This window comes from Mus caroli, unplaced genomic scaffold (assembly GCF_978045245.1).
Source record: "Mus caroli unplaced genomic scaffold, Mus_caroli_1 scaffold_8, whole genome shotgun sequence".
In the NCBI taxonomy this organism is placed as follows: domain Eukaryota; kingdom Metazoa; phylum Chordata; class Mammalia; order Rodentia; family Muridae; genus Mus; species Mus caroli.
This window is the reverse complement of record NW_028227263.1, coordinates 113,418,827-113,432,363: the sequence shown is the minus strand read 5'-3', so window position 1 is coordinate 113,432,363 and position 13,537 is coordinate 113,418,827.

Genomic DNA, 13,537 nt, shown 5'->3' with positions numbered 1-13,537 from the left:
CTCACTCCCACATGCTGGGTAAACATGGGGTTCTCACTCATAGTAGGAACAGGGGAGTCCTTGGGACGGCCTCTGCACAGGTTTGGTACTCCCAACTCTACTCTAAGATGCTTGAAATTTCTCACTAGTGTCTTTTTTGGAACCTCTCTGGGGTCTATTATTTCTCTGCCATTGATGAATCCCATTTCTGCTGGCATCATCTGTGTTAAAACAAAACCTCGCACTATGTCTGAAATGCCACCCCACCCCAGGGAATGCCTACAGTTGCTCACAACTGTTGTTTCTTGTCTTATCTTGTTTCAATCATAACTGGATTGCAGAGATGTATGTTTAGACCAGTGCAGCTCTCACCTTATTTCCCAAAGTATTTTACTTAAGTATCAGTTCTTGAAAAACCACAGTGCTATCCAAAATGATTTTCCTCTAACAAGTCCAAATGGGGGACATATTTTTAACATGGCTTCACAGCCAATGTTCCTGGAGAGAGGTGCTCAGGTGTGGGAGACATCACCACACTCATACTCAGCTCTACTGTCCCTCTCTAGACCTTAGCCCTCATTATGCTTTCGAGAACCATCTCCTCTTTGTCCCTGCCAGACTATGGTGGTTTTCAGGCTTCCTCCTGAAGGGTGTGAGTGGTCTCCAATACCATTGAGGCAGAATTTATTACTGGAGACCTGAATGACTGCATGGAATTTTCTTTGCTGTGCATGAGGAGCAGTCTCTTTGTGGGTGGTTGGGGATGCTGCTGAGGTCCTGTACCTTGACTATAGACAACACTGTCCTTCTCTGCCTTTTTGTTTTCCAGGAAGCCATGAATTCAAGCCCAGAATACCAGACAAACTATAGTATTGTCATCGTAGGAAAATATCTAGACCTTCTTTTCAAGATATCACTACAATAGATGTTAATGTGTTTTGGGCAACCATCTTTGCAACTTGTCTGATCCAAGTGCCATCATGCTGATCTGTTCTCTTTCTCTCCTGAAGTTGGATTCCTGATCCTGTTCTTTCATCATCCAGTCTCTTAGACTGATTCAAATAAATGCTTGCAGCTCTCTTCTGTGACCTGTGTCTATGTGCTAAACAAGGTCTTCAGAGGATCCAGGAGATACTGAGAGAAATGACTTGTGTAGTCACTGAGAGCAGCGTGACTGCTCCTGATTAGCCAGGTGATCATGAGAGAGCCTTTCTGGTCTCCTTTTTGTGTTGCTGTGTAGAACAGGCTGGCCTGGAACTCACAGAGATCCATGAGCCTCTTCCTCCCAAGTGCTGGGATTTTAGATGTGAGCCCCCATGCCCAGTATACTGGCGCTCTGTGAGACTATGGAGACTGGGATTGTCTGAGGGAAAATAGCATGTAAGTAGCCACAGGATTCACCAGGTTGTCAGGATAGAAAAGAAGTGGAGAAACACTTACCTCATGTATAGTCTCTGGGCTGTATCACAAGACTATGAAATCCTTGTGTCCAGTTATGACAGGAGAGTAATGCAGAGATCACAAGGGTGTGCTTCTCAGATAATCTTGGTCTGATAGTGACATTTACCATTTGGAACACCCTGGCCAATATAGCAGTTTCTAAGACAGTGATGGTTACACTCTGAGACCCTACCTCAAAAACAAAACCAAGGGGCTGAAGAGATGACTCAGAAGTTAAGAATGCTGGCTGCTCTTCCAAAGGTCCCAAGTTCAATTCCCAGCAACCACATGAAGGATCAAAACCATCTGTGACCCACATCAGGTGTATCTGAAGACAACAACAGTTTACTCATATTCACAACATAAATAAATAAATCTTTAAAAGAAACCCAGAAATTGATAATATAAAAAAAAAATTAAATGAGGAAAGAGATAGGAGTCAATGCCCAACATGAGGAAAGAGTGAAGCACTTGGAAGAAGGTTCAATGGGTAGAGTGCTTCAGTGCATTATTGGGAACCTGAGTTTGACTCCCAGAACCCATGTAAAGCTAGACTTGTTAGCATGTGTCTAGAGTCCTAGTGCTCCTGTTGAGAGATTGGAGGGCTCAGGTAAATTCTCAAAAGGTTGTAGACCAGCTACCCTGGCATTCCACAATATCAGAAAGCCAGAGGCCTGTACTAAACAATGGCTCAGGATTGTCCTCCAATCTCTACATACATGCTGTGGCATATGCATGCTCTCTTTTTCTTATACACTCAAACACAAAACAGGATCTCAACAAATAAAAGGGAGAGAGGACTCGAAAACTGTGTCAATTAAAATGATGAACTCCACTTGTTAAAATGGACATACATCATAGTAACACAACTCTTATTCTGTATGATAGTGGCAAAAATTGAGAAGACTCATTGAAGAGAGCAAGTGTTGGTGAGCAAGCTGAGGGCCTGAAAGTCATACAAACAAGACACATTGGTCAGTGTGTAAGACTGACAAGCATGGAGCCATTGCTCTGTTCATCTGTTTCCTTATGTGACAAGACAACACCTAGGGCTTCCTAAAGAAGGCTGACTTGTCCTGTGAAAGGCAAAATGGCCTTCCCAGGGACAAAGCTCTCACAGACAAAGCAATGACTCTGAGAAAACAGTACATCTTCACCTTTTAACATCCTATCTAGTATTTTTCCAAAATACCATCTCAGGACCAAGCATGGTCCCAACTCTGAAACCTGTTGAGATTATTCAAACCAGTAAATCTACGAACAGTTTCCTGTGTCCAACGAATCCCCAAGAAAGGGTGAGGCCTCTTCCTCATGTTTTTCTGTCTCCCACTCAACAATAGTCTTTTTGACATAGCTCTGTGTGGCATGACATGTGTGCCTTCTCTTGATACATGAAGATAGTATGTTCCTTCCTTGTTGACTTTCTTGTTCCATCATATCTAGAAGGAAAACTCTCACATGTAGAAATGAAGCATGCAGGCCTTTGATGCCTGAATATTGACACAGAGAAGAGAGGAATCGGTGAATGAATGCACAGAGCAACTTTATTTACAGTAGTCCCAACCTGAAGGCAGCAAAAAGTTCGTGGATTAATGACACAGGAGAAACTGTGTTACAACACACAATCCCACACTTATATTAATGGAAAATCATCATGGTTGTACACAAATCAATGATAATTATTTTATTTACAAGATCTTCTGAAAGGGGAAAACAAATCAGTGAACACCCTGATGGGCAGTTAGGAAAAGGGTGACTATAAGCAGTAATATTAGGAGCAGTGAAAGTGATCATTATCATGACTAGAGTGCTTTCTTGGTTTTATACATTAAATAATACCTACCATGCCAGTCACTGGTGGAGCAGGCCTTTAATTGCAGCACTTGAGAGGCAGAAGCAGAAAAATCCCTGAGCTGGAGTCCAACCTGATCAACAGAGAGACTTCCATGGCAACCAGGGCTACACATAGTCACTCTGACTCACAAGACAAAACCACTACCACCAACATCAACAATTCTCTCACATTTTATAATTTATACACAGTAGAAGGAACAGAAAATCTGCTTCAACCACGCATTAATAAAAGCAATGGTTCAGTACAAAAGAAATTATTTTTAAAACCATCACAAGAATCTGATTTTTACTATCTATTATAAATCCAGAGTTTGAAAAACACCACTGCTCCTAGTCTTTTGAAGAGACTCCTACTTTGACCAGAGCAAAGCATCATGAACAGGAATGACTGACTTTGAACTCCAAGTCAAGGGACTATCATATCCACTGGCTTGTGTAGCCAGAAACATTTGAATATTTTCCTACAAAGAAATAATTAGAGAAGACTGGAGACTGTCTGTGTGCCCTCATCTCTCACAGCACAGTACTAAGAGCCTTCTGTTGCAGTAAATCTCCATCCCATATATGCCTAGGCAATGAAAACACAACACAATTAATGTATATACATACTGTGTGCCTAGATTGGACAGATCTATTGCTACACTAACATCTTCCACATCAAGTGACCCCATATAATTTGCAGTTTCTCCAGACCATTTGCTTGTGCTCCTATTCTTCTTCCTCCTCCTCCTCTGCACCTTCTTCCTCTTCCTTATTATCCTTCTTTCTTTTCCCCCCACCTTCTGCTCCACATTCCCTTTATCTTCCCAATCATCAGCTCTCCTTTATTTTAAAAATTAAGGTGGGAAGCAGGTATACAGATAATCATCTACTTGCTGACTCAGTCCTTCACAGGAGAAAATTAACATCAAATATAATTAGCCCCAGGGATATCCATCACATCCTTCTTGGGGTTGCTGCCCTCAGTTTTTACTAATGAAACATCATGTATGGATATATTTGTGGCAAGCTGTAATGTGCTTATTCTATACCTGATATCCTTGAAGGAATATACATGAAGTCCTACATGTTAGGCTTTGAATGCTGTGTGACATGATACATACCAGCTCCCAGGAGTGAGCAAGCTTCAGTTACAGGACTTGTAGTGATAGACCTCTTGAAGGGGCTTTATGCAGATTACAAGGGCAACATGGATAATGACCCCTCTCACATATCTGTCCCCCATAGCTTATATCTCCATGCTTATATCAACATATGGGTGATGGCTATATCACAAAGGCCATTTTGGTGGTCATTTTTGTTGCCAGGCATTAAGCTGTCTCTATAGCTCACACACTCCATGAACTTCAACTTCTTACTCCAAAGTAAATCTCCCATCAAAGGAGGGAGAACCAGTACCTCAAGGTCTCCCTCGGTGTGAGCTCTTTAATATATGAAGAGGATGACTTTTGTGATGGTTTGTATATGCTTGGCCCAGGGAGTGGCACTATTAGTAGGTATGGCCCTGATGGAGTAGGTGTGGTATTGTTGGAGTAGGTGTGTCACTGTGGGTATGGGCTTTAAGAACTTCATCCTAGCTGCCTTGAAGTCAGTATTGTGCTAGCAGACTTTAGATGAAGATGTAGAACTCTCAGCTACTCCGGCACCATGTCTGCCTGAATACTGCCATGTTCCTACTTTGATGATAATGGACTGAACTTTTGAACCTGTAAGTCAGCCCCAATTCAGTGCTGTCTTTATAAGAATTGCCTTGGTCATGGTGTCTGTTCACAGCTGCAAGACCCTAATTAAGACACTTAAAACAGAGACATGGGTTTGATGTGGAGATGGAGCAGAGACTGAGGGAATGACCAACCAATAATGGGTCAAATTTGAGATCCATCCCATGGGCAAGTATCAGTCACTCACACTATTAATGATATTCTAATCTGCTTGCAGACACAAGTCTAGTACAGTTGTCCTCTGAGAAGGTCCAAATAGCATCTGACTCAGACAGATGCAGACACACACCACAGAACAGTGGATGCTGCTTGGGTACTCCTATAGAAAAATGGAAAGGAATACTGGGAAGGTACAGAATTGTAAACTCATTAAGTTAGCCCAGATAAGAAAAATACTATATCTAAATTGTCAAATATAAGGGACTGGACATTATAGGTGTATATAATACCTTATGATTTTCATAATTGTCATAATGTTATTCAATTTATATTTATGAGAAAGGAGTCTTTTATTGGACTAAAAAGGGGAATTTTTGAGGTTTTATCCTGCTGTCTGTTGTAATGCTAAGGGTAGACACCCCACCCACCCAAGAACTGGAGTCTGCATGTAGACCTGTGATTCTGTTCCCCAAGTTATTTCTGATTGGTAAATAAAGATGACAACAACCAATAACTGAGCATAAGAGACATAGATGTGGTTTAGGTCTCATTGGATTTGGATTGGAAGAGAACCATGGGAGAAGAAGATGGTGCAAGGGAAGAAGCCTCCACACCCAAGTTTTGGGTTTGGTTTCAATTTTTCCCCAATGTATGAGTAGGAAACTCAAACTCAGTGTCCTCTTAGTGTCCAATAGAGAACATCTTTGCTGACTGACTAACTTAAAACCAATTAAGAAAAAAATCAGTTTTGTTTTGTAACACTGCTTGCCCCTTATATTTTTGAAAATTACTGTGAATAAAAAGCAATCTGAAAAGAAGTCCAGAAGACATCCATGTGGAGAGCTCTTAGGACCACTTCTAGAAACTTGGCAGTAATTTTACATGAGACCAGGACAGAAAAGGAGTTGCTCAGATATGTTGTTCATCCTGATATGCCCCCTAGAAACTGTGTTCTTGGTACTTTTGTTTATTACCTTGCTATTTCCTTAACCTATAACTTATCCTATTACTTGCATATCACTAAAATGGTATGAAAGAAGACTGGGAAAATATAAACTTACTCCAGGATCAGAACTGGCTGGAGTCACGTTATAATGTTGTCTAATTGTCTTTTGTTCTTTTTGGATCATCACTCCCTCCCTGGAGAACCCATTGTCTGTCTGAGGTGGCTTGGTCACATACTTAGAAATAATATAATTCCAAGACACCACGTTCCTCTTTGCTCAGCAATGTCTAGAAACAACAGTTCTGCAGGGAGTGGTTGTGCATCTTTTTTAGTTTCCCTTTTTCTTTATTGAGGCAGGGTTTTTTAGGTGGCTCAGGCTCTCTTGGAACTCACCACAGATACCTTGATGGCCTCAAACTCACAGAGATATTCCTTCCTTTCCATAATGGAATTGGGACTAAGGGTGTGTACCAGCACTGCCTGCCAGAAGCTTTTTTATATCAAGGTCATTATAGCATTGTATACAGGACATTGATCCTGGCATATTAACTTGAGGTCTGTAGCTTTAGTTGACATTTTGTTTCTTTGTTTGTTTGCCTGATGTATTTTCTTTATTGATTTTTCAAAAGATATTTTTAATTATATGTTTGTCCAGGTGGTGGTGGTACAAGCCTTTATATCCTGCACTTGGGAGGCAGAGGCAGGCAGATATTTAATGATGAGGTCACCCTGGTCTACAGAGTGTATTGATGGACAGACCTCCTTTGCAGCACCAGGAAGGATACCTTCCACCAGGAGACCAGCAACTGTGCTGATACCTCCTTTTGTAGACATAGTCACCAGTCTGGAAGTGGTTAGGAGTCTGGGCATTCCTGGAACATTTAAGGTAGACAATTTGGGCCAAATCTCATGTTTTATTGACTGAAGGGCTTGGAGACTCAAGAAGATGTTCCTATCAGTGAGTTGGAATAACTCCAGGGAGGGCCCAGTAAAAACCAAGGGAATTGAGGAACCATCAGGATCTCAAAAGAGAACAGGTTAAAATGATAGGGGTATTCAGGGCTCAGAACTGGGCCAGGGGAAAAGGGACCTCCCATTCAGTGCCAGTCTCCAAGGACAATTTAATCAACACACAGATAGTTCACCCCTGCCAGGGGGCAGAGACAGTCCAAGTCCAAGAACACATAGCAAGACAATCAACTCAGTTTTCCCCTCCATGTGTGCAGAAAACAGGTTATAGAAATACTGGATCAGCTACTGCCTATACTGTGTCTGTCCATTTCCAGAAAGAGCAAAGTCCTTTAGACTCACCAGGATTAGTAATCAATATCTTTTTCCATTGAGCAAACTGTATAATTTTGACATTTTCTTTTCCATGGTCTTTCACTTTTAAAGTTTCATATTTCCTTTTCCATGGTCTTTCACTCTCTTTTTACATGTTTTACATTCCCTACGAACATACATGTACTGTCCAGAGTTTTTGTAGTTGTAGAGTGGAGCAAGAGCAGATGTGATATGGGACAGAAGAAGACAGGCATTAACAGAGCCTGTCTTTGGTGATTTTGGAATTAAAGTGTTTGACTGTGTTGTCATGCTACCAGAAACTTTCCCAGTGTCTTTGGGGTTTTCATGGATAAGCAAAGGTGGGGCCATAAGTCATTTTACACCTTCAAGCCCCATTTGAAATAGAAACTTCAGGGTTCTTTGGCAAGTCAATTACTTTGGTTGGTGTTATGCTTGGGCAAACACCTGAAGGAAGATTGTGCTGAAACAAACATACATGAAAGGCTAAGGCAGACACATGAAGGAACTTTTCAATGAAGCAGACACAAATGAAAGGATGTTCTACTAAAGCAAAAATGTGAAAGGACAAGTGACCAAGGATTCTTTGTTGAATATACACATGTATTTTTCTGCCTTATATAATGTAGTTGAGCTCCACGTGTTGGGTACTCCTAGAGAAAAACAAGAAAAAACTTCAGGTGGTGTGCTGGGCCTTTATTTACCAATCAAAGCCAACTAGGGGCTGGTTCCCTCATTGTCTTACATGTGGATGGACACGCAGATACTTGTGAAGTTTTTGGGACCAAATGAGCATAATACAAGCAGTAAAGGCAAAATCTAAAAAGTTGGTCCAACTCTCATTGTATAATTGAACTCCATTTATTGGGTCTTCACAGAGAGAAAGGCACCAAAAAACTTCTGGTGATGTACTGGTGTTTCTTGCTGCTTCCTAAGATTCGGGATGATTGGCAGACTGATGACAGCCTAGTCAGACTCAGATGCTGAGGTAAGACACCTGGCAAGGCAAGATGCATGGAGGAATCATGAAGTTTGGAGGGAGCATAAATAGGGCCCAATGGACTGTGGGAGGAGATTGTCCAGCTTGCATAGCTATATACTTCTTGGTCTCATGTCTTTGATTAGCTTCATTTTGAAATGAGAGGCACAGATGTGTACTTCTCCTTCTTTTCCTCTGGGCCCTGGTCTCACCTGATGGAATACTCATGCAGATTTGGCCAAGTCCTGACAGTTCCTCCTATGTAGTGCCACCACCTCTGGTAAACTAACACTTCTGAACTGGACTTCTGGTATAACCATGAAGTATCTGTGAGTGGATTGAGCTGCTCCTTCCGACCTGGGAACTGGACTGGTGATTTCTCAACAAAACTTATGGGATTTGCTCCAAAGAATCATTTTTAAACAGGTCTATTTGCCCTTTATCCTTTCTTTTCTACTACCTCTGGTTGAGATTAGTAGAAAGGAGGTTGAAGCATTAAAGAACCATCATTAAAAGGAGGCATTGGGAGGACAGTGGTGGCACACACCTTTAATCTCAGCACTTGGGAGTGAGAGGAAGGAGGATTTCTGAGTTCAAGGGCAGACTGATCTACAGAGTGAGTTCCAGGAGAGCCAGGGTTACACAGAGAAACCCTGTCTGGACAAAGTAGTTGGCATTACATAAATTAAAGTCACACTATTTGTGGTGGTTTGAATAGTAATGGCCTCCAGAGATACATGTGTTTGAATGTTTGAACCATAGTGAATGGCATTATTATGAAGGTTGGCCTTGTTGGAGTAGGTATGGTCTTATTGAAGAAAGTGCGTCACCGTGGAGCCAAGCTTTGACATCTTAAATGTACTCAAGATATGCACATGTTACTCCCAGTCTCCTTCTGCTGCCTGCAGTTCAAAACAGACATCTCACCTTCTTCTCCAGCAATATGTCTTCCTGCACACTGCTATGCTTCCTACCAGGATGAAAATGATCTGAACCTGGAAATTGTAAGCCAGCCCCAATTAAAAGTTTGAATTGATAAGAGTTGCCTTGGTCATGGTGTCTCTCCACAGCAACAAAAAGCTAACTAAGATAAAAGTTGGATGCAAGGACTGGGGTAATGGTGTACCATGCTTTTATTTGGAGGAATAGGGAGTTTGGAATTTTGAATTAGGGAAGAAGGGCTTAATGGGTGGGCTATTTAGTGGGATATCAGAAGAGTGAAGTTCTGAGGGTGATTTGAAAGCTGGGGCCTTGTTTCAAGTGGTTTCAGAGAATATGAACATTTGGCCTATAGATGGTTCTTAGGATATTTTCTTGAAGAATGAGGCTGCTTTCTACTCTTGTCCAAAAAGTCAGCTTGAGGCTAATGTAAAGTCTTTTTTTATTAATTCTCTTAGTACAGGAAATCTCAAAACAGCCTAGAATTGATTTATTGTGTGGTTATTAGTGCTTACTATTATGAAAATTTATAACCAAAATAAGCAAACTAAGCAAGGAAAATTAGAAAATGTACAGTACAAGGAGAAAGGGGGCAACAAGAAGTTCAATGGAGCTAAATCTTATATTAAGGGAGGTAAACAGACTATGGAAGGTCTGATATTAAATGGAATAAAAGGAGGGGTGACTAGCTAAGCTTCCAACTTGTGAAAAGGAAATAATAAATTCTTAGAGTGGAGCATGATGGCATACCCCTTAAAGGACAGGCATATTTAAGTGTTCAAGTGCAGCCTGGTTTATAGTGTAAGTTCTAGGAAAGCAAAATGTATGCATTGAAAGAGACTATCAAAAACAAAAAGCTGGTGAAGTTGTGATTGATCAAGTGAGTAATGTTTCAGCCCCCACAAACAGCAGACCTTAGCAGCTTCAGCCATGTCGTTCTGGCTTCAGTGACAGGAAATGGGTTATAGGATCTACCTTTTCAACTCAAGAAAGCCTCTGAGGTCTGTCTTGTGTCAGCAATGTCCTTGCAAGGAGGCCAAGAGAGGCCTTTTAATGAAGGTATGAAGGTGAAGCTTGGATTGACTTGGAGACCCCAAGATGTTGGCAGTACCAGAGCAGTGATAAATCTGTTGAGGAGAGCTGTTAAATGGGAGTTGAATCAGCCCAAGCAAAAGAAGTGTTTTCCGGTCAACAAAGTTGAAAAAACTTGAACATCTGAAGAGTGCTTTGACATCATACATCAGAATGCAGAGATTGGAGATTTCTCAGCTGGTGTAATGTTTGGCTTTGGTCCAGTATTGCCTTACTATGCTCCTTTTGGAATGGTAAGATTTATCCTGTGACATATTTGTGGGAAGTATGTGATTTATTTTTTATCTTTATTTTTCATGGGATTACAGTTAAGAGATTGTATGAATCTCAGAAGAGACTTTGAACTTACAAGCATGTTGGAGGCTGTTACAGAATACAGGGTAAAGCTGTCTTTTTCCTTCCTTGTGTGTTCTTCCTTCCACCCTTATCCACCTCTTTCCTTGTACCCTTTCATATTCCTAACAGTAGATAGAAAAGTGAGAGAGAGAGAGATCCACAAATTGATCCAGGGGTTGCAAAGTGGGTGATTTTATCATTTGAATACTTCCTGCTGATTAAGGGTGGACTCCTTTGACACAAATTTGATCTACATCATCAGAATATAAAATGTTATTCTTGTTTCTTCTTTTATGATGACTACTTAACAATCTATGACCAACAACAGCCAGCAACTAACAGGAAATGCCCAACTCTTATGGCCCTAGTGTTTATGTACCTCTGAATAGTTCCCAGAATTCCAAATATCACACATTCACAGAAACTATTTGGAGCTGGTAAAATCATGCCCTTGCTAGAGCACAAGGCAAATCACAGTGAGTTACTGTTAACTGCCAGAGAAGAGCAACACCCTCATTAAGTAACTAAATAGGGTAAAAAATGAATTAAATTGATAAACCCTAATCCAAATCCAATTGGAAGTTAAGACTCAATACAATACAGAAGAAGGAAAGAGGATAACATCACAGATAATCGGGAACTAGCCTGCCTTCATCTTATGCTTAAAAGCCATCTTATAGTAAAGACAAACTAAATTCTTCATGTTAATGATTAAACAAAGCTCTGTATCTTAAGAATTGGACTAAGTCCTACCTGTAATTTTAACTACATGTGGCTCCATAGTCCTGTTCCAGGACTGACAATCATGTCTTTGTTTCAAAAGTTGTTTGTAACCATCTTGCAACCCTATCTTTGTTTCAGAAAGTTTATATGGCTCCTTATGTTACCACTTCTGACTATGAACACACTGTTACTCACATCTTGCAGCCATATCTTTGATTCAAGAGGTCATTAGGACTAATTTCTTTGTCTTGCCTACTTTGCCTGCCAAATCCCTTATCGCCAAATTCCCTACCCATGGGCTGTATAGGTCTTGTCTTCTTCATGTCCAATGTTGATATATCAAACCCCAACTTAGGGAGAGGCAGAATGTATACACATATAAATAGCTCAGTTTAATTAATTGCATGCTTTAATTAATATGACCATGATGATTTGGGTGGGTGTTTTTTCCCTCCCATCTTTTAGGTTAACAATACCAACAATATTAGAAAGATCATAAAGACACTCTTTTAAACCCATTGTCACACTAGATTGGAAAATCTAAAGAAATAGATTTTATGTATAAAAACTACAAAGGCTAAATGAAGGTAAGATAAGTAACTTATGACTACAATGTCACTTATAACTTCAATGTAACTTATAACTACAATGCAACATATGACTACAGTGTATCTTAAAACTACAATGTAACTTATAACAGAAATGATATTGAAGCAGTAGTGAAAAGTTTCCCAGGTAAGATTAGCTGGGTTCACTGCTAACTTCTACTAAGCCTTTAAAGAACTAAGATTAATGAATCTCGAGGTATTCTTCCAAGTATATTAGCAGAACTCAATTAGTGAAGCCAATATTATTCTGATACCAAGTCAAAGACACAACATCAAATGAAAATTATAGGCTACTCAATGATGAAAATAGACACAATATTCTCAGTAAAGTTGTGTTGTACTCAATTAAAGAACACATCATTCCACAGGTGGCTCAAAGTAAGCATATGCTCAAGTGTTGTCACAGACTCAAAGGGAGAAACCACAGAAGCATTTATTTAACAAGTGCAGGCTTTTGTTAAAATCCAGTCTACCAAGTCTTTGTGTCTTTTATAGAGGCTAGCTAAAATATATATTTCATTTAGAGCCAGCTTCTGCTCACTGTTGCCAAACATGGAGTGCAAAGAAGAGGTGGAAGCCAACCTGGTAGAGCATCCCCCTACCTGAGCACAATTTTTATCTTTGTGATTAAGGAGATGCAAACAGGTAATGGGGGCACACCTACCTCAACTTCCAACAAATGGGGATCACAGGTGGAAAGCAGCATGTCTTCACATCATTTCTTTGGACTTTGCGGGTCATCTGATTGCTCTGTGTAAGCCTGTACCTGCAATTTACCATTTAACCACTGTGTTTGTCATTTGCAGAGACTTTATACTAGGTATGACACCCTTTCTCTGTAAGAGTGACAGAAGCAAAAGCAGGGCCTTCATATGCACTGCCCTCATTGCCTAAAACACTTTTTCTCCACCTGCCTGGGTAATTTGTCTCCTAAATACTCAGTCTGTGTCAAAAACCAACATGTCCGAAGGAAGGTCCACCTATGCATTAACATGTATGAGGCACACACCAATAGCCACGTTGAGTATTGGTCCCCATTGTGGCAGGCCTAATCAGTGAGCATATCATGGGTGCTTGAGAAGCAGAGTGGAGCCTCTGCTCTCTGTCTTCCACAATCCCCAGTTATCCTTCTGCTGTGTACCCTGGGATCAGACATCACAAGTCCCTGGTGACCTGAGCTCGCCCTATCATTGACTTTCAACATTTCAGATCATATCAGATCATTTCATATCTTCAAGGCTTTTCCCCACTTTCTCCTCTATAAGTTTCAGTGTCTCTGGTTTTATCTGAAGTTCCTTGATCCACTTAGACTTGACCGTAGTACAAGGAAGATGAAGTCAAAATATCACTTTTTGCAGATGATATGATAGCATATATAAGTGACCCTAAAAATTCCACCAGAGAACTCCTAAGCCTGATAAACAGCTTCGGTGAAGTAGCTGGATATAAAATTAACTCA